At 38.7% G+C, this 21,391-nt stretch overlaps 1 long non-coding RNA gene and 1 other non-coding gene across 2 annotated transcripts in view; both read right to left on the bottom strand.

Moving 5' to 3' along the window:
• The window catches only part of LOC132647262 (uncharacterized), a 2,298,480-nt gene that overhangs the window by 1,790,716 nt on the left and 486,373 nt on the right, over window positions 1–21,391 (bottom strand). The window lies entirely within an intron of this gene.
• LOC132647642 (U6 spliceosomal RNA) lies at window positions 3,397–3,503 on the bottom strand. The gene has a single exon (XR_009585988.1). It is a non-coding gene; the product is annotated as a U6 spliceosomal RNA (small nuclear RNA).

Below are 21,391 nucleotides of genomic sequence, written 5' to 3'. Positions count from 1 at the left end.
TCCCCTCCTCTCCTCTCTCCTCCCCTCCTCTCCTCTCCCCTCCCCTCCCTTCCCCTCCCTCCCCTTCCCTCCTTTCCCCTCCCTTCCTCTCCCTTCCTCTTCTCTCTGCTCCCCTCCTCTCCTCTCCCCTCCCCTCCTCTTCTTCCCTTCCCTCTCCTGTCTTCTTTTCTCATCTCCCTTCTCCTGTGATCTATTCTCTCCCACCTCTCATCTTCTCTTTCCCCTCTCTCTCTGCCTCCCTCCTCACTCCTCAATAGACCCATCTCCTAGAAATATGAAGATACTCTGTGCCGAATAACTGAATTCTCACCCAACAATATCACTGCAATCTAGCATCAGACAATGACAAATTCCCTAGTAGTGCACCTTGGTTTCCTACAAGGTACTCTGCTTGTCCCGATAACAGTATCATAATACTATTTTTTTCCTATTACTATGGATGTTTTGAAGGACAAACAGGTTTATTTGCTGTGTTATACAGTGAGTTCTGTTAGTGAAAACAATCAGTTTATCTAAAGTCTATCTAAAGAGTTCTTTAGGCTCACAATAAAGTAAGCAATATCTCACAAAAAGAAGTCTGTTGAGGGTTTTCTCAGAAAGGCTTTCTGTGTTGTACAGGCTTATGTGGATTCATAGGCATCTCCTACAAGCAGGCACTGGTACAGACCAGAAGAAGGCATCAGATCCCTTGGAAGTGGAATTAACAGATGGCTGTGAGCTGCCATGTGGGTGCTGGAAACTAAACCAGGGTCCTCTGGAAGAGGGGTTCTTAACCACTGAAGTCCCATTTGGGCTTTTAAAACAGGAACACAAATTTTATCTTCTGCCTCTGGTCAACACTAAGATGTGGTGACTGGAGAAGGAGTTTGGAAGCAGAAAGAGCTTGTACAGTAAAAATTGTATGTACAGTAAAACACCAGCCCTTTCTCATGAGAACTGAAATATTTTTTCTTATATTATTTTAACGGAAGTTCTGTATGTTCTCTGTCACCTAAGGATATATGACTCCTGAAAGAAAGTTTTGTCACTCTTCTCAGACAAATGCTTTCTGAGTCACATACATAATACTGTATACAATCAATTACACATTTTAAGATGGTACACTGAATGTGTAAAGATGTTGTTACTATTTGCCAGTGGAAATGCTAGAGCTAGTATATAAATTTCCGTGTGTGTGTGTGTGTGTGTGTGTGTTTGAGTGTTTGTACATGTAAATGGGTGTATGTCTAAGGAGGCTAGAGGTTAATGATGGATCTTTTCTCTGTTGACTTTCACCTTTAGTTTATAAGACAGGGTTTCTCATTGAGCTGACAAATTTGGATAAGATAGCTTACCAGAGAGCTCCTAATTCTTAGGCAGTCACAGCTACCTTCCCTATCCTAGATCTCATCCTGATGTATCAGGCTCTAGAGTAGCAGCTTCCACTGCTCCATGCTGTGGTTCCTGCTCAGCGATGGGGCTGCCGAGTGGTGAGGGCACTGTAGAGGTTGCTATGCCTTCCTGAGAAAGGAAAGGACTGTTGAGAAGACACTCCAGGTGTAAGACATGATGTAGGATTTAGAAAATGAATGTAAATTCATTCTCCTCAAGTCGAATAATGAAGCAGTTCACAAAATCTTGAATCTTCAAATATTCCAAATATGCAAAAGTATAAAATCTTGGAAATAGTGCTATGCCTGAGACAGAGCAATGTTGTTCTTCATCATATTCAACTTAAGTGCAAAGAATGATTAACCCAGCCTGTTTTTTCCCACTCAGGTGGTGTGATTTTAAGATAGACAGTACATAAAATATAGCAATTTATGAATACCCAACTCTTCCAGAATTTTAGACCTATGTCTGTGAAAAGGTCTCAAAAGCAACAGGTCATGCCCTCTGATAATATGTCTGTAGACCCTTTCCTCAAAGAATACACAGCTCGCAAAGGAGATGACTCGGACATTCTAAATGCAATGAACTGGCTTAGGAAAATGTTTTATTCTTTGTTATTGTTGCTTGTTTTTGCAAATGAAAGCTCTGTCAAATATTCCTCATCAAATTAATTGTCAAAAATTTTATTCTGCATAAATATTATTTCCTTCATTAAACTTCTATCCTAATAAAGCATATAGACTATAAGGAAGGAATGAATTAACTTTGCTAATTTATAAAGCCATGAATGAATTGTGGCAAAATAATACAACCGAGGGGGTAGGCTGTCCAAATTTTGAATTGAGGCACTTGGGACATCTCAACATTAACACCAACTCAAAATTTTTATTCATTTATCATTTATACCCAAGAAAGTAATTAATTTTAATTGTTCCATCAGTAAATCACCCTGCACATGCCCAAAACCTAACATCAAAATTTTTTTTTTCCTTGAGTGTGTTTCTTAGTAATAAGGACCAGGAGCACATACACACAAAAAAAAAGCTTTCTAACATTGCATTTCCAGATATTTAACTTTCCTCTTTAAAATTTAAAACCAGAACCTCACACCTCACAGCATATATGTAGAATCTTTTTTTTTTTAATTTATTTATTTATTTTTTTTATATCATTTTTTTATTTATTTTATTTTTTTTATCAGTTACATTTTATTAACTCTGTATCCCAGCCGTGTCCTGATCCCTCATTCCCTCCCAGTCCCTCCCTCCCTCCCTCCCTCATCTCCACCGTGCCCCTTTCCAAGTCCACTGATGGGGGGGACCTCCTCCCCATTCATCTGATCCTGTTTTATCAGGTATCTTCAGGACTGGCTGCAAAGCCCTCCTCTGTGGCCTAACAGGACTGCTCCTCCCTTCGGGGGTGGGGAGACCAAAGAGCCAGTCATCGAGTTCCTGTTAGAAATAGTCCCTGTTCCCCTCACTTTGGGAAACCAATTGGTTCCTGAGCTACCACAGGCTACATCTGAGTGGAGGTTCTAGGTTATATCCATACATGGTCCTTGGTTGAATGTCAGTCTCAGAAAAGACCCTGTGCCCAGATATATTTGGTCCTTGTGGAGCTCCTATCCTTTCCCCATCAGACTAACTCCCCTTCTTTCTTATGATTCCCTGTACTCTGCCAAAGGTTTGGTCATGAGTCTTTGCTTTGAAAACACTGCTAGTTAGAGTCTTTCAGATGCGCTCAGTAGAATCTTTAGCTTATCATATCTATTGTTCTGGAGATTCACCTATGTCATTATGTAAGTTAGTTTATGTCTCTTTCTCAATCTATATAACCGTATTTGCATGACTATAGATGTAGATTTATTTATTTTTATCAGAAGAATTAACTTAGCATGTTTAGCCATTTTGGCATATACTCAAGGTTTTAGCTGCTTTTTATGAACTCTTTGTGGTGCTCCTATCCCCCATGGGTTTTTCCATCTGCACCCCCTGCCCTCTTCTTCCATAAGACTCCCTGCACTAGGAAAAATATGGACTATTCACAACTTTGCATGTCATCCTTGGGCAGGGGCCATGCTAACCTTCTCTGCATCATTCCATTTTCAGTATATGTGCTGTAGAAGCTAGCACTGATGCTTATTTTCTATCAGAGATTGTGAACTTATGAAAATGTATTTTGACTGTATTCTAGCTTCTAATTCTTCTTTGTTCAAGAATAAGTGTATTGAGAACCAGTGGATTTCTGACTCTTGTGTCCGCTCTTGGGACACTTTTTCTCCTGTTGGGTTCCCATGTCCAACTTCTACAAGGTAGTTTTTGCTTCATTTTATTGTATTTTCTTTAGCTTTGTGTGGTTGTTATCTCTGAGAAGCCTGTTCTTTTCTGATGAGAGACAGAGAGAGTGGATCCAGAGGGAAGGGAAGGTGGGAAGAAATTGGGAAGAGTAGAGGGAAGGGAAACTATTTTCTGTTTATATTATATGAGAAAGATAATCTATTTCAATAAAAGGGAAAAGCTGAAAGTAAGTGTAAGTATAATCTCAAGCCAAAATATGATAAATATGTAATATATAGTAAATATAATATAAAACACAAACACACACACATACATACACACATATCTCCTAAACTAAAAATACTGACTAAATCTCCAGAGGCAGTGATGGAACTAACTATGCAGATATCCAGGGAAAGAGCTGTTGGACAATAATGATCTCATGTCATAAACGGCTCCAGGGCATTTGAGTGCTTAGAAGATTCAGGAGAAGACAAGTAAGCAAGGATTGTAAGAAAAGGGCATGGAGTTGTGAGAATGTGAGACAAGAGCAGGAGTTGAGATAAAAGATTGAATTGGTTCAAATCATATATGGGGGTTTGTAGGTCACTGAAGAGGCATAATTTTACTTTCAAGATAACTTAGAAGGTTTTGTGCAAAGGGTGTCCTCTCTGACCTTCTTGAAAGAGAACCATTTTGTGGCTGTACAATTGTTAGACTAAAAGAAGGCCAGGGCAAATACAAGGACTCTAGTCAGATATCTACTGCAATAACCTAAAAAATGCCTAGCAGTGTTAGTCCTGGCTCTGTGATTGTCATTTACACATGTGTGTGTGTGTGTGTGTGTGTGTGTGTGTGTGTGTATGGGGGGGTGCTGTACTTTAAGACTGTTAGATTTCTGGATGGGTAGACAATACTAGTCTGTAGAGTCCTCGAAACACTCATAATGCTAAGAAAATATAATGCTGTGTTTCTTTGTGTTTTATAAATTAGGATTTAATTTCCTGCTTAAATATAAAGTAAAACAACTCAGGGTACTTCACAGAAGCTTCTCACAGCCGCTTGCATTTTTCTCTCTTTTCTCAGTGTCAACCCACTGCAGCTGTAGGCACTAAAACTTTTTTTTTTATACTATTTTCTTGTGGTTTTATTTGTATTACACATATTTCTCATAGATGAATATGAATAGTTCCTAAAACAAAATGTTCAACCTGTTTCTTTTGTGCCTGTAAATCACTATCTTAGTAACCACTATTGGGACCCAGATTTTCAGGGACTGGAGCTCTCAGGATATGAAACTAGAAGAAAAAAAATAATATCAAAGGCAGTAATAACTGTAGAGAAACAGGAGTAAAGTAGGTGATTATACACTGAGAAGACCCGAGAATAAAATTGCATTAATTGCAAATACAAAATCATGTTAAAAGACCAGTGTCTGATTCTCAGATTTGAGCAAGGGTTAGAGTTTTAGGGTTCATTTTTTTTTGGGGGGGGGAAGAAGTAGCTAGTAAACAATCTGAGGCCCTAAAATTTGGTTGCTGAACATTACCTTGAACAACCATGCTTTGGGTGAATGTGAGTATGATTTTTGGGGGTCTTTATGTGTCTGTATACATTTAAGTTGCTCTCCTTAAATTGCTAGAAGCTAAGCTCACAGCAGAAATAAAACACAACTGTGTGTCTCGTCCTTAATAATTGATGGGTATTTAAAGCGAATTTACCCCAGGAACCCAAATCACACACATGATATACACTGTAGATATGATTAAATGTGTTTCCATATAGTTGTTTTTATTTGATTTAGCACTCACACAAAAGTTCAGTATAAATGGGTCCCTGAATTTATGCAAACCTATGAAACAGACAGATCCTTTTCTGAAAGCAAGGTGTGGGTAGGATTTGGAACCCACTCCCTGCTGGTTTTGTGATTTGTTCCTAAGCTCATTAGATGCTCTGTAGTTCCTCCAGGGGATGAATCTCATCTGCAGACAATGTTAAACTCATTCTCTAGAGCAGAGGTGAAAAAGCTATTTCCCCCGGAGTTTTCAAAGGCAAACATTTCCTGCAGGAAATCAAACAATTCTAGGTCTTGACAAGGTAGCTAAGAATATTCAGTGTAGTAAGTAGCTGCAGTGAAAACCACTGTATACCTCCACACACAGCCTCAGGTCCCTCCTGGGGATGACAAAGCCATTAGTTTTCAAAGGAACGAAAATATCTTGGCAAAACATCTTGCAGCAAATGCTGGTATTGTCCAAACAAGAATGGACAACCTCAGGTGATGGGGATTGGGCTCCCTAGGTAACTTAAAGATTAGCACATAAATATGTATATTTATCCCTATTCCAAAAGTAACACACATGGTTAAAGAAAAAGAGCTTAATTTCTGATTTTTAGCTGCTTGTATTTTTATGGACTGTTTTTCTTGTGTAAGCATTATCTGAAAACTGGCATTCATCAAGCAAATTGATGTCATTCATACACATTTTAAACACGTAAGCACAGCCCTCAACACCTTGGGCACCATTGCCAGCACAGAGGTTCAGTGTTAGTCAGTAAGCACATCACACACTATGCTGTGAGCAGTGAGGATGGCAGGAAGGTGAGCAGCAACAATTTCCTGGAGGATTTTTCTCCCTGTGTGAATCTCAAAAATGTTCTTGCTGAGGGTGTAGCAACTATGCTTTGAGCTGAGAGAACATCAACCAGTTAGAAAGCAGTAGATTTTCTCAGTCAAGGGGACAAAGGCAAAAACGCTTAAACAACAGTGCAAATGATTGTCTAGCAGCTGAGAAAGGATGAGGAAGTCTGGCTTGAGAGGATGCTGTGTGTAGATAGGACAGGCCAGGTGATGGCCATTCTTTCTTCCTGCTTTTGAGCTACCACCCACAGAACACAAAGTAAACAACTGTGAAGTGGTAGTGAAGAATCATAATCCCATTTTTCACCAAAAAAAAACCCTGTTTTATCAAAAGTGTTTTTTTTTTACTTTATTATTATTTTTTTTTACCATTCTACATTTTTTTTCTTTTATCTAACCCTAGTCCCATTTATTCTTAGAGTTATGATTATTTACAGGATTAGAGTAGAGACAGAGCAGACATTTGACACCTTATACACTCCTAGCCTATGGCAATTAAAATGCTTTTTCCAAAAAAAAAAAAAAAAAAAGACACAGAAGTGAGGCCGGGTCACATGTGATGAAAGTACTGTTTCAGGACATGTGATTTTCAGAACACCAAAATAGATTTTCTTTGCAAGAAGCCATTCTTAAAGGATATTTCCTCTTCTAGCTTGGATTTCTATCCTGTCCACACTTTCCTCACCCTCTGAAGATCCCTGGATTTCTGTAGATTTTAAGCTTCCCATTGATGGGAGAGCATTAGAATCTCAGGTAGGCAACTCAGGAGTTAAGAGCACTTGCCCTATTACAGAAGAGCTGAGTTTAGTTCCCAGCACTTGAGTCAGGTGCCTCACAATGTCATATAACTTCACCTTCAATAGAATCTGACACTTCTGACTTCCTTGAGTACCTGGACTCACGTTCACAAACCCACACAGGCACACACACCTAACTGAAAATAAAACAAAGCTTTAAAATTTAAAAAGGACTCCAAGAGGTGTTGGTATAATGTTCATTTGGAATGTACGCAACTCACCTTTGTTCATTCACGTCCTGATTTCTCTACCCCACTACCTGGTTTCAATCCAGATATAACTTTGACCATGAATGATATCCAGGTTTCCATTTCCGGACTTTTTTTTTCTTTCATGCTGGACCCCACCTGTCTAGAGCATTAGCATATCCTTCCACATTTCCTCAATCCAGAATAGGCATGGCCCATAAAAATAGATATTCATGACACAGAAGGATTTGGAGACTGGAGAGATTGCTCATTATGTAGATGTGTCTGGCCCCAACACCTGGCAACGGAAGTTCAGTTTCCACAGCATCCTCGCAACAGACAGAAAAACTTACTCTGCGAAGTCATGCTCTGACTTCCACATGCGTCGTCTGACATGCGCAAACCCACTCCTCCTGACTCGCACAGACACACACACACTAAAATGATAGCAAACTAAAAGTGAAATTATGAAGATCGATGTCAAGGATCATGTTTCTCAAAGATTCACAATGTAATTGTTACAATGCCAGGAACTATGGCTTTTCACAACCAACGAGAGCTTATGTAGGAATGGTTGCTTTTATTGGGGGGGGGATGAATAGGTGATAAATTAATTCCTTCTTAGAATGAGTGACAGTTTGATTCTTGGCTCTACTTTATTAATTCTAATTAACTAATTAACACTTAATGATTAACTGACCCTGCAACTGTCTTGAACTTCTCTATACCTCAATCTTTATCTAGAAATTGAGTATGATAAAAGTACCATGTTACTAACAGTGAGTAACCTGTATGTAGAAAGCACTCTGCTCACACACAGCCTAGTTGTAATGCTTCATCAGCTTCCTTTATTATCTGACACAGTACAAATCCTTTTGGGTAAAGGACAAAATGAATGAGTTTCCCAACAACAAAAATACCACAGTATTTCCTGATTTTACAGTACTGAACATAGGGACTCCTCCTTATATTTAGTCAACAAGTTGTATGATGTATAACTGAGCTTGAACTTCATAATTAAGAGAGTATTTTAATAAAATGTGTAGTATGAAATATTTGGAACATGATTGCAATTAAAAATAGAGTTTCTGAGATAAGATGCAAATGTAATGTGAGTCCTAAATTTTCCTTGACAACTATTCTCTGGAGCTTCATTCTAATCCGCACACCTATTTGTTTCAATGCCAAGGATAAGAATGGGGAATCAATTGAATCGATGTGACACCAAGTCAAGGTCATAATAAGCATCAATTAGATTTAATAACTAAATTGTTCATCTGTTTGAATTAACCGTAGAAAAATTATTTATTTCACACTGTCTACTATTATTAATTAATACTAATAACTTAGATAAAAAGAACGTATTTCTTTTCTTCAGATTCAGCTACCAATCCAGTGTTACGTAAACTCTTTTAAAATAACACATCCAAGCCCTAATGATGTGGTGACTCAGTCCTTGAGTTTCTTCTGTTATTTATAGTTCTGCGGGAAAGCATAGTCTATTGGCTAGTCATGATCAGCCCATGCTATTTCATCTGGAAAGTTAATTAGCTGGTGGGGTTAATAATTATCTATAGTACCACAGATACTTCAGCTAATATCTATTAGTGATCGGACAGTTTCTATCGGTAAATCTAGCTCAGATGACGCCTACATGCCATATATAACACCTGCATCTTGCTGAGTTATTTTTTTCTGTCAGCAAGTGAAGGCCTATGTGCGGAGTTGGAGGTCAATAAGCAGATGGTGTGTAAACTGTGTTAAGTAAGAGCTCAACCTCTGTCAACAGAAAACCAGATTCACACAGTCTGTAACTTTGCTAAGATACATATCCACTCTAGATTTAAATTCTTTTTTCTCAAAATGGAGGAGAAATAGTAAGATATGCAACTGTATTTTGGAGGATTAATGCAATTTTGTACCTACTGCTTCACAGAAAGCCTGACACTGTAGCAATGGCTTAACTTGCTGCATAATCTCTTTATTTTGGGATGCAGTGTTAGCAAAAATGCCATGTTTGTGACACAAGAAACTGATATGGAGGCAATTACGTTGTTCTGATCCCCTGAAAAAAACTGATAAGGCTCAAAATATCAACATAAATTTGGATGAAAGAAGTATAAATTCTTTCATAGGGAACAATAATTCCTATGTGGTTAACTATGAACACATTAAAACACAGTAGATACACTATTCTTAAAGAGCCTCTAGCTGCTGTGTCAGGATGATCATTTTGGAGCTAGCTCTTCAAAGGGTTGGAAGGATTTTTTTTTACCCACTCTGGGACTTGAAGTTTCTAAAATCAGTGCTCTCCGATGAGATCCTTGATCCCTTGAGGTTGAACTTGTCACCCTAGAGGAAGAGAGCTTCTGGATGGATTTCTGAACTGACTCCTGGATAATTGTAGAGAGAAATGGTCAGCAGAGACTGTAGCCTGCTCTTGCTTCTCTTCTGTCTTCTTGGATAAACTATATGGTGGACATGATCGTCCCTCGGTTCTAAAGCTTCAGACTTGAGCTAGATGATGGGCATTTCATCTCCATCCACTGGAAATGGATTTTAATGCATCAGTTCGTTAATCTGGACTCTTAGAACTAGAAGTGATGGTTTATGCAACTGCCTTTGAACAATTTCCACTGTAAAAAGTTCTGCTGCATTGTTGACTATGTCTGGCCAGCTAGCCACTTCAGTGATACTTGCTTCATGGAAAAGATTTTTCCCTTAGGATTCTAATGTACAGTTACATTATTTTGATCATTATATAGTGCCCTCTGGGAGTAAATTGGTCTACCCATAATATTGAACTATCAGTTTCTTCTTGGTCATATCTTAAAGGAAGAATAACTTGTGATTCTTCCCCATGATTTATATTTGCATATTTCATACTTGAAAACAATTGTATCCCCAATTACTCTGTAACTAGAAAATGTGGAAATTATTGATAAAACATTTATCATTGATTCAGACTCTGACACATGTGCTTACACTCAAATGAATAATACACACATGTGCACTCACATGTATATTTAAGTCCTCATTCAAATGTGCATACACCACATACAGTAATAAATAAATTGATTCATGTTAACGATAGCTATTGTTCTTACCTAGTAATTTGAATATGGGGCATTTTGCATAAAATCTCCAGCTTACTGTTGGCTAACACTAAAAATCATAAAAACTAGTGTCCCTCTAGCAAATTCTGAGGTTGAAACTCTATTCTACTAATTTTTACATGTGACATTAGGGGCAGATTTGTTAACCAACCTCCACCTTCATTTTCTCAGTAAAAAAAGCAGAATTGGTAAATTATATTTCATAATGAGGTTATATATTTTACAAAATCATTTTTATTCTGATACATTTTCTAAATACTTGATCATTCTGTTATCACGTGGTGTGGACTCTGCACCTTCCTGTCAGCTGCGGAGGAAGAGGACAAGATTCTCAATGCCAGTGGGGCCTCAGTCTTGGTCAAACCTCCCCTCCCCCTGGCATGTAGACCCACACAGTATTAACATTGACTCCCACCCTTCGGAGCTGATATTCTCATATAAAAAGTCCACATATCCTGAAAATGCCACCAGAGAAAGACTATACAAACAGAGACCTTTTTGAACACCTGCAGTCATTCATGATCCCGAACTCTCTAGCTTTCAAAGGGCTCACACAGACAGATTGCATGTCATTACATCAACAACCCTCTATCCTTAACCATCTCATAATCACATCCTGTCAGAGTCTTCACTGTGATTATGAAAAGATATCTCTGCTAAGGCAAACATGCCATAGAATTGACTCATAATGCTATAAGAATTAAAGCAAAACATATGTTTATAAAGTATTTTAACACAAGGGATTGACTCTTCAAGTGTAACAAGATCACCTGAAGACCTTGTACACAGCTGTGTCATGGGCCCTTCTCCCTGACGGTTTGTCTGATTTAGTGAAGGTGTAGAAGATAAGGCTTGCAATTATACCAAGAATTTGGATGCACCTAATATCTTTGCTCCAGGAATCATACTTGCAAACCTCAGTAGATAGAAACTCTGAATTTATTACTTTTGTTTTTAAAGTCATTTTTAGTACTTAACTGCTTGCATTTTATGAAACACAGTTAAACACTGCCAATTTATTTGAGTTCAGAGGAAATTTACACCCAGCTTTCCATACATTCCATACTCTAATTTATCTCCTTCATCACCTTCACATTAAGGGCTTAACAGTTACTTCTTAGAGGATGCTTAAACAGCTCCTTTCTCCATTTACGGGTGTGTGATGTGTTAAGGGATACAGAGTTTAAGATCAAAATATAGAAAGAAAGAATAAGATAGATGCTCATGTTCTTTCCACTTAACCTTTTGTCAGATTTAAGAAGTTGTTATTTTTTTGTCTGAGTCTTTTCTTTTCTTTTCTTTCTTTTTTTTTCTGTTTTTGTTTTTACACTACCACTTTCTAATGTTAACTTGATCACTTAGGGAAAAAGGAGCATGGTATATTTATTCCCATTCTATTTTCATTCCCTATAAAATGGATGAAGGAAATTGAAATAATAAATAATTATCAAATGGAATAAAAATAGTTCTTAGATTATTGTTGTGGTTTCAGTTTATAGCTATTGGTTTGGTAAAAATAAAATTGGGCACTCATTAATTTCTAATATTTTCTAGTATATCAATAATCACTTTAGAGCTAAGATTTTATAGACAGAAATAAGGAAAATATCAAAATATGGGGCAGAACCATACTGGAGGATTGCCTGGAAATAATATATAATAAGGGAATTTTTTTTGAAAAAATTTTTAAATCAATGTATCTATTTATTACAATATATTCACTTTTTATCCCATCTGTAGCCTCCTCCATCTCCTCCCAGTCCCCCTCAGCTTTTCTCTTCTTTTCCTATGCCCCTTCCCTAGTCCACTGATAAGGGAAGACCTCCTCCCTTCTATCTGACACTAGTCTATCAAGTCTCATCAGGGCTGGCTGCATCATCTTCCTTTCTCTGTGGCCTGGCAAGGCTGTACCCCACAGAGAGAGTTGATCAAAGAGCAGACCACTGAGTACATTCCAGAGACAACCCCTGCCCTCCTTTCTAGGGAACCTACTTGGAAACTGAGCTGCCTCTGGGCTTCCTCTGAGCAGGGGGTCAAGGTTCTCTTGATGCATGGTCCTTGGTTGGAGTATAGGTCTCTGCAGGAAGCCCTGGGCCCAGGTATTTTTGCTTGTGGGGTTCCTGTCCCCTCCAGGTTTTTCTATCTCCGTCTTCTTCCATAAGGTTTCTGTCGCTCGCTCTGACCATAGTTTGGCTATGTGTCTCAGCATCTCTTTCGATACTCTGGTGGGTAGAGTCTTTCAGATGTTCACTGGGGAAGGTTCCTCTCCTGTTCCTTGTTCTCTCCTACTAATGATGTCTGTCCTGTTTTCCCTTCTGAGTGTGGTTTCAGCCTCTTCCCTAGGGTCCTCTTTGTTGTTTAGCTTCCTTAGGACTATAGATGTTAGTATCTTGAGGTTTTTTTTTTTCTTTTCTTTATTAATTACTTTGTATCCCCCCTGTGGTTCCCTCCCTCCTTCTCCTGTCCCAATCCTTCCCTTCCTCCACCCTCTGCACACATGCACCTCCCCAAGTCCACTGATAGGAGAGGACTTCTTTTCCTTCCTTCTGATCCTAGTCAATTAGGTCTCATCAGGAGTGGCTGCAGTTTCTTCTTCTGTGGCCTGGTAATGCTGCTTCCCCCTCAGGGGGAGGTAATTAAAGAGCAGGCCAATCAGTTCATGTCAGAGATAGTTCCTGTTCTTATTACAATGGAACCCATTTGGATACTGAACTGCTATGGGCTACATCTGTGCAGGGGTCTTAGGTTATCTCCATGCATAGTCCTTGGTTGGAATATCAGTCTCAGGAAAGACCTCTGTGCTCAGATTTTTTGGTTCTGTTGCTCTCCTTGTGGAGTTCCTGTCCTCTCCAGATCTTACTGTTTCCTAAGATTCCCTGCACTCTGCCCAAAGGTTGCCCATAAGTCTCAGCATCTACATTGATAGCCTGCAGGGCAGAGCTTTGCAAAGGTCCTCTGTGTCAGGATCCTGACTTGTTCCCTCTTTTCTCCTTCTGATGTCCAGCCTCTTTGCCTTTTTAGATAGGAATTGAACATTTTAGCAAGAGTCCTCCCTCTCAATTAGTTTCTTTAGTTGTACAGATTTTAGTAGGTTTATCACATATTATATGTCTATATGAGTGAGTATATACCGTGTGCATCTTTCTGCTTCTGGGACAGCTCACTCAAGATGATCTTTTCCAGATCCCACCATTTACCGGCAAATTTCATGTTTTAAGTGTGCTTGCAAGGTTAGTCATGTCTGTGAAGCTCATCAAAATTTCCCATTGGGCAAAATGTTTGACTTTCTCCTCTCTCATTCCCATTTAAAGAGAATTATGAGAATAGATACTGCAAAATATACAAAGCTTTCCAAGGTCAAAGTGCTCTGCTCATATACCCTTAAAATAATTAATACCTTGTTCTCTTCCATGAAACAATTTCTAAGTCATACTAAGAATTAAAGGTTGATTTCTATACTATGCAATTTAGAGGCAATGAGTTGGGATCTTTTAACACTTATCATTCTTAAGTGCTTAGGGGAAGGTGAACTGTTCTCCTTGTCTTTATGAAAAATGCTACCCCCTCTTTTCAGAAAGACTGTATTCATGAGTGAAAAGAGCGTTGCCTCTCTTGACTGTGTTTGCAGTCATGCTAATATTCTTCTGAAAGTTCACTGGTACTATATTGGTTTTGGGGAGAAGCAGAAAACTTACTGAGAGACTAAAGACTCCTTTGATCCGGTTCATCTTCAATCTCTGGTGAGCCTCGATTATTTCCATTTACCATTTACCCACATCCCCCCCCCTCAGATTGGCAACTATCCTAGCACACTTCATCTCCTTTCATCTTATCATATATTTTTATTTGTATTTTTCTGAAAAATGTCCACCGTTGGTGCTTTCATAAAGTCTGCTACATAGTTACCATGACATCTGAAAGGATTTCTATAATTAATTATTCACAGTGTATTGTTATTATGCTATTTCAACATTTGCATAGGGAAATAGGCTGCAGGATGAATGGCAGAGTTTGTGTGAACCTCAGCTTTGTGCTATTCCCCAAACCTAGCCAGTGTGCCTGCTGCTTGATAGATATTAAATGTTTGATAACGGAACAAAGGAAGGAAACTACACATATTCCAAACAATTATGATAAAACAAAACCAGAATTAAAATAATTCTAAGCCTGTAGAATAACAAAAGAAAGCAGAGGCGGTGATTAAGTCAGTAATTAATTTTCAGCTCAGGATTACTCCAAGCAAGATGAAGAACTCTTGATTTCGATTAACTCGTGTCAGATTGAGCTCCTCAAAGCTGGTTCATGCTCTTGTAGCAACATGTGCACTGCCTGCTCGGATAGTCAAATACCCACTGACTTTGTTCATGAGAAGCCTGGCACCAGGCAGCCTGCAGTACACACTTGTCAACTGTATAGCATGCACTGGCCTCTCCTTTAGAGCTTCAACAGCCTGGTAAGATGTGAGCTGGTACTTGCTTTAACAAAGAATTGAATTTGCCTGTGTTAAATTATTCAGCCATTCAGTTGCAGTGGCAGCATTTAAGTCTGGACATGTACTGAAACTATTAGTCATCTATAGGTTTAAGAGTTACTAAAAGAAAGGAAATGCACATACTTTTACCATGCTAAATAGTTTTCCAAGTATATTTCACCCATTCACTTACACTTTAGCAGAGTGACATGCTAAGGATCTAATGATAAGTATAAATATGGCATAAATAGGTGCTGGAGAGATTACCTGACTTTAAGCATGATTGCTGCTCTTGAAGAGGACCTGAGTTAAATTCCCAGAATCCTTGTCAGGTAACTCAGGTTTGCCCGTAACTCCAGCTCCAAGGGATTCTACACCCTTTTAGGGAACCTTGCACATGTGCTCGTGCACACAAACACACACACACACACACACACTCTCATAATTTAAATTTAAGAACTGCATGAATACAGTCTTTTCACTTGAGTTCATGAGAATCAGCTAAATATAAAAAATCTACATGAATTGAAACACTTATGTGACTATTTTCTGAAAAATAATCTACCTTGAGCTCTGAGTGCTTACTGATTAAAAACTTACCAGAGCTGAAATCCCTGAGCTGTGGGAGCAGAGGTCAGGAACTGGAGGCAAAGTTTTTGGGTTTTTTGTTTTTTTTTTTTAATTTCTAATTTTTTTATTATTATTATCATTTTGTACAATGTATTCAATTTGTATCCTGGCTGTGGCCCCCTCCCTATTCTCTTCTGAATCCCATCCTCCCTCCCTCTTCTCCCCTGATGCTCCTCCCCTAGTCCACTGATAGGGGAGGCCCTCTACCCCTTCTCTCTGACCCTAGCCTATCAGGTCTCATCAGGACTATTTGCATTGTGTTCCTCTGTGGCCTGGCTCAGGGGGAGGTGCTCAGGGACCCTGCCAGAGAAAGTCCCTGTTCCCTTTACTAGTGATCCCACTTGTAGACTGAGCCTATGTGCTACATCTGAGCCCAGGTTTTAAATCCTCTCCATGCATGGTGCTTGGTTGGGGTAGCATTCTTTTCAGGGCCCCCAAGGCTCAGATTTTATGGCTCTGTTTATCTTCTTTTGGAGCTCTTATCCCCTCCAGGTCTTTCTCTCTTCCCCTTCTTTTTTAATATATTTTTATTACAATTTATTCACTTTGTATCACAGCTGTAGCCCCCACCCTCATCCCCTCCCAATCCCGCACTCCCTCCCTCCCCCATCTCCTGCAATGCCCCTTCCCCAGTCCACTAATAGGGGAGGAACTCCTCCCCTTTCATCTGACCCTAACCTATCAGGTTTCATGAGGACTGTCTTTTGTAGTCTCCCTCTGTGACCTGATAAGGCTGTACCCCCGCCCCCCAGGAGGAGGTGATCAAAGAGCAGCCACTGAGTTCATGTCATAGATAACCACTGTTCCTCTTATTTTTAGGAACCCACTTGAAGACTGATCTGCCATGGGCTACAACTATGCAAGGGTTCTGGGTTATCTCCATGAATGGACCTTGGTTGGAGTATCAGTCTCAGAAAAGACCTGTGGGCCCTGATTTTTTGGTTCTGTAGTTCTCCTTGTGGGAGCTCCAGACTCTCCCAGGTCTTTCTATCTCCCCCTTCTTTCATAAGATTCCCTGCACTCTGCCCAAACTTTGGCTATAAGTATCAGCATCTGCATTAATACCCTGCTGGGTTGACTCTTTCAGAGGAAACAAACAAACAAACAAACAAACAAAAAGATGGAGAGCCAATATGGCTGTGAATTATCTCCCCCTTCTTTCATAAGATTAACTGTACTCTGCCCAGAGTTTGGCTATGAGTCTCAGACTCTGCTACAATACCTTAATCAGTAGAATCTTTCAGAGGCCTTCTGTGGTAGGCTCCTGTCCTGTTTCCTGTCTTCTCCTGATTCTGATGGCTAGCATGTTTGTCCTTCTGAATAATGATTGAGCATCTTCCCTAGGGTCTTTCTTGTTGTTTACCTTGTTTAAGAGTATAGACTAAAGTATGTTTATCCTATATTATGTGGCTAATATCCACTTATGAGTGAGTGTATATACCATGCGTGTCTTTCTGGGTTACCTCAAAGATCAAGATGATCTTTTCTAGTTCCCAACATTTGCCTGAAAATTTTACAATTTCTTTGTTTTTAATAACTGAGTAGTATCAACAAATGGGACCTCATGAAACTGAAAAGCTCTGTAAAGCAAAGGACACTGTCGTCAGAACAAAACGACAGCTTACAGACTGGGAAAGCATCTTTACCAAACCTGTATCTGACAGAGGGCTAATATCCAGAAAATATAAAAACCTTAAAATGTTAAGCACCAACAAACCAGGTAATCCAGTTAAAAAGTGGGGTATAGAGCTAAACAGTGTTCTCAATAGAGGAATATCGAATCACAGAGAAACACTTAAAGAAATGCTCAATGTCCTTACTCATCAGGGAAATGCAACCCTTAGATTTCACCTTATATCCATCAGAATTGCTAAGATCAAAACCTCAAGTGACAAAACATGCTGGAGAGGATGTGGAGAAAGGGGAACCCTCCTCCATTGCTGGTGGTAGTATACACTTGTACAACCACTTTGGAAATCAATATGGCGCTTTCTCAGACTATCAGGAATAGGGCTGCCTAAAGACCCAGCTATATCACTCCTAGGAATAGCTCAGAAATATGCTCAACTTTACAAGAAGGACATTTGCTCAACCATGTTCATAGCAGCTTTATTCGTAATAGCAAGAAACTGGAAACAACCTTGATGTCCCTCAATGGAGGAATGGATACAGAAATCAAGGCAGTGTTCTTAGCTACAGGATATGGCAAGATCAGCATTCCTGGGCACAGAAGATATCATCTCATGCTTGCCAAACGGAGGGAAGAACTGAGCATCCCATCTGCTCTCAAATAATGGAAAAAGAGACAACGGTTTTCTTGCAGAAGATTCTAGAGCAATTAAAGGCTTAGAGTCTCAGAAGGAGCAACTTTAATCTCATTAAAGCATGGAGCTGGGTTTGCTGGGTCTTTCCTTTCCTTAGCCAGCACATTTTCATTTTGTGGTGGTAGACATGCCAAAGTCACACTGGAGTAATGGGAACTCAAACTGTAGAACAGGAAGAGCTTGTTTCAGGTTCAACTATAAAAGTACTTCATTCATGTCCTTAATAAGCAATGGATTCTTATCAGAAACCTAAGACTTGTATGTAAATCAGGCTTCAATGTGTAAGATCTGTGCTCTCAATTTCTGATTATTCTTTTCTTGCTAGGTCAGCTTGTGTGGACAACATATATCCTCTGACCATCAGGTTCTTTATCTGCAAAACATTATAATGAACAAACAGGAAAATTAATATCCAGGGCTCAGTACATATTAATTATCTTGACCTCCCATTCCTCTTTTCTTCACATCCAATTCTATTATATCTTCTTATATCATGTGAATTATTTTCACTCCTCTGACAAAGTATTTTCTCTTCTCACCTTTCCTTTCTTAGTGTTACAATTTTCCATTTTATTCCTGATGATTGGTCACAGAATATTTCAGTATTTGTGTTATAACAAATACCAATGTCTGTTATTCCATTATAAGTCAGGGACAATGCAGCCCTTTTTGTTTTCTTTATAGAAAGGGCATTGTATACCAGGTGCCAAAGCATTGCTTTCTACGATACGAACACAGAAGGCAGGCACATGTCAGATTTTGTCCATGTCAAAAGACAAGGATGCTCTCAAACTATGTTGAACCATTGATGACATGTATGCTATTTGTTTCACTGAAAGTGATTAATTGCAGTAAGGGTGTGTGAGAATTCTATCTGTCCTGTATATCATGGCTATACAAAGTTGCTTTCTTCAGTGGGGAATAGTTCATAAAGGGATGATTTCCCCCTCAATTACTACATCACTGGGGCCATTATTTAGTCCCATGTTCTAAAATCAGTTATTTCTAAATAATTATAAGAATTGTGAGAATTATCTGCCACCTTTGACAATAATAAATATTTTCATTAGGAACGGGGTTGAAGATCAGAGATTTACGTTTGCATCAATGATGGAATATCACCCTTGCTGTAGGAATGAGCATGCCTGCACTTAATACTGTCGACCTAGTCATCCAGGATGACAGCTTAGTTCCTAGTCTGAATGCTATTGTTTTACTAAAGATATAAAGAAGAATAAATGCTAAATAAATAAAGAAGAAACACTATTTCACGTTAGCCTTCTTGTGTGTACGGTTATCATTGTCTTCTCACTTTGACCTCACATTTGATTGTACATAATAATCTACTTGTCAACAAATCTGTACAAGTGCATCGAAAGAGGTTATTTTATACATGATTGTACATCTAGCATATAGGAGTGCTCCATACATAGGAGTTGAAGTAAAAGAATAAAATAGTTTTGCCCCTTCTGCACTTGTTTGTGAAGGGGCCTAGAATCTATGTTACCTTGACATGTTTCTTGTTATCTTTTCACAGGATACATCATTCTGCTAAGTGCCATGCTATGTGTTTTTCTGATATTATCTCACTTAATAAGAAACATAGCAATCACTGCTAAACATTGTTTCCCCTATTTAACATAAGTAGAAAAATGGCTCAGATAAATATATGTCCTCCTCAACTGTCACCCAAAAGTATCAGAAGAACTTTGAAAACGTGGTAATGTAGAATTAACTTTCTATTGGGGACAGAGTAGAGTGGGAAGAAGAAAAAGAAAAGTATTGATTTCACAGATTCTAATGAAACAAAAATGTAAATAAATTACATGATGCATTTCACAAATATCATCTATTTGAAAAGTCTGAATACCTTTAAAACTATAATTATTTGATCTTCACATGTACAGTTTGTTATCTTTACATCTAGTTGAGAAGACAACCTGGTTTTAGTATAAAGAATTCGTAGTAAAGTCAATAGTGAAAAAAAATTCAAGGGAAAAGGTATTTATAATTTAGCTGACATATTTTACCCAGGATGCAAAACATTTGGAATGTTACATTCTTATAATAGAGATGCTTGATCTAACTGTTTGGTGAGCCAACTGGCTTGCCATAAAGGGCATTGGTCTCTCCAGAGGGGCAGTTTGAGCAAGGCAGTCACAACACCTGCAAACATTATTGTAGTCTTTTTCTGCTTACTCTCTGACTGAGATTGGGTTCCCATGGAAGCAAAGTATGGGATGGAATTTAGTATGCAGGGTGTTTATTTGATTGAGCCCTTGTGGGAGGGGGAACACCTGTGGAAGGGAAGGAGGATTTGACAGAAAAAAACCTCGTCTGTGCTGAGACTGGAGGCAACCTCTGTCTGCCCAAATGGAGGGATCCAGAGCTGATCTTCTAAACCGTTGAAGGTAATTGGAGTGGCAAGGTCTTTATATTCCTAGATAGGATCAGTCTGTTTCTCACTGTGAAGCATTCCAAGGAAAGGCTTGACCTTGTGCAAGGCAGGTCTGTGATGCTCAGGCAGTGATTAGAAAAGTGGAGAGCTGAAGGCTACAGGCTGACAGCATGCATGAGATGAGGCATTGTGTCTTTCATTAAAAATGCCTCTGGGTGACAGGGCTTGACAACATCTGCCAAAGTCCAAATGATATAATCCCTCTTCGCTGGTGTCTTGTGAAAGTAGACATGTTTTACCACAAGAAGAAGCCCTTTCTTCTAGTCAACTAAAACACTCACTATCTGGCTATTTGAGTATGCTTGATTTATTTACATATCATGTACCTAATGCATAGTCTTCACTGAGGTTAAGCAAAAAGGAGTTTGAAAGGTTGGCTTCTTGTGGTTTATAATACACAGGATCTTAGAGACTGACTTCACAAGGTGTATTTGCCTGCTTACTTCAGCATAAAAAAATAGTGGAGCAGATGATTCAAAAACATTTCTTGGGGAAGATAAGTAGAATGTATTATCTCATAACAGAAATCAACCAAGAGAAGAACTGAATCTGAGTTGTGGTACAAAGTATGAAAGCTTCTTTCATTCTTGATTCTTTGGTATAATAGATTTGGAGATTGTTCTTTAACAGAGAAAGAAGGATATTACAAAGTTCATTTTGATTGGGCCTTTTGATTTGTTTAAATGTGCATCTTTCTTACAAATTTCTTCTATTAATATATATCTGGGACATGTAATCCTAACTTCAAATTATTAAATCTTCTATAATTATATATTTAGCCCTGAAAATGTTCTGTGTTTTACAATTGTTGTACATTCATATAGGACATGTACATTTTTTTTTCTTTAGGGTTAGTCAAGAAGAGTAATCTATAGCAATTTAGAGACAAAACCCTTGCATTTTAAAATAATGGATAAGCATTTAACATATTTCATTACAAACTATCTCCCAGTAGTCAGTGCCTGATATTTTACCTGCAATTCTGTGCTTGTATCTTATCGTCACAGAATAAGCAGAAATAACCATACACTCACAGAGACATATATGCGCACATAGACAAGGTCTGAGCCACGAGACTGTCACAATGTTAAATAGTAAAATTGCAAAACTGGAAACAAT

The sequence above is a fragment of the Meriones unguiculatus genome, chromosome 14 (genome assembly GCF_030254825.1).
Source record: "Meriones unguiculatus strain TT.TT164.6M chromosome 14, Bangor_MerUng_6.1, whole genome shotgun sequence".
NCBI lineage: Eukaryota > Metazoa > Chordata > Mammalia > Rodentia > Muridae > Meriones > Meriones unguiculatus.
This window is presented reverse-complemented; position numbering and strand designations above follow the sequence as displayed.